This window comes from Octopus bimaculoides, chromosome 29, assembly GCF_001194135.2.
Source record: "Octopus bimaculoides isolate UCB-OBI-ISO-001 chromosome 29, ASM119413v2, whole genome shotgun sequence".
Classification (NCBI taxonomy): domain Eukaryota; kingdom Metazoa; phylum Mollusca; class Cephalopoda; order Octopoda; family Octopodidae; genus Octopus; species Octopus bimaculoides.
Genome location: NC_069009.1, coordinates 5,927,131 through 5,928,285, shown reverse-complemented (window position 1 = coordinate 5,928,285; position 1,155 = coordinate 5,927,131). Strand labels below are relative to the sequence as shown.

The 1,155-nt window shown below is 47.1% G+C and overlaps 1 protein-coding gene across 1 annotated transcript in view; it reads right to left on the bottom strand.

Annotated features, from left to right (window-relative positions):
- The window catches only part of LOC106875495 (sperm-tail PG-rich repeat-containing protein 2-like), a 528,252-nt gene that overhangs the window by 164,092 nt on the left and 363,005 nt on the right, over nucleotides 1-1,155 (bottom strand). The gene's annotated exons all lie outside the window — the stretch shown is intronic.

Below are 1,155 nucleotides of genomic sequence, written 5' to 3'. Positions count from 1 at the left end.
GTGATGATGATGTTGGTGGTGATGGTGGTGTTGGTGGTAGTGATAGTGGTGTTGGTGGAGGTGATAGTGGTGATGGTGGTGGTGGTGGTGATAGTAGTTGTAATAGTAGTTGTGGTGGTGGTGGTGTTGGTGGTGGTGGTGTTGGTGGTGGTGATGGTGGTGGTGGTGGTGATAGTGGTGGTGGTGATAGTGGTGGTGGGGTTTATAGTAGTTGTGATGGTGGTGGTGTCTCTAACACCAATGATGAACAACATCATAGCCTCACCATACTACCACCACAGCCAACACCACCACCTGCAACAATAACAAGAACAATGCCACAAATGCACTACCACTCCACCACCACCACCAATATTACCATACACACTACCACAAACACCACCACCACCATCAGCAGTACATCCTTGCCACCTCTGCCAACATAAGCAGAAGCAGCACCACCAATACCACCTCCTACGCAACCACCACTACCTTCCCAATCCTATTATGCATTCACAATACTAACGCCATGGCCCGCCACCACCACCGACAATAACTACAACACTAGCACAAATGTACATCTTCCTCAACCCCACCACAACCACCCCTACCACCACAGTCCTGCTCCCCCCCCCACATCCGCCCCCTCATTGTCACATTCATTTTAAAGCCACCACATGCAGAGAGAGTTTTCATCCATGTGTTTGTGTCGTTTTAATAGAATCATAATTGTCCTCAGTGGATACACACATGCATGAATATATATACACACATGCATGAATATATATACACACACACATTTATATATCATCACCTGGAACATATGTATGTATATGTATGTAAGCTTGGTTCTCAACCCCATGGTCCCATGGTTCAGTCCCACTGCATGACACCTTGCGTCTTCTACTATAGCCTCGGGCTAACCAGAGCCTTGTGAGAGGATTTGGTAGACAGAAACTGAAAGTAGGCGGTGAGCTGGCAGAAACGTTAGCACGCTGGACGAAATGCTTAGCGGTATTTCATCAGCCGTTATGTTCTGAGTTCAAATTCCGCTGAGGTCGACTTTGCCTTTCATCCTTTCAGGGTCGATAAATTAAGTACCAGTTACGCACTGGGGTCGATGTAATTGACTTAGTCCCTTTATCTGTCCTTGTTTGTCCCCTCTATGTTTAGCCC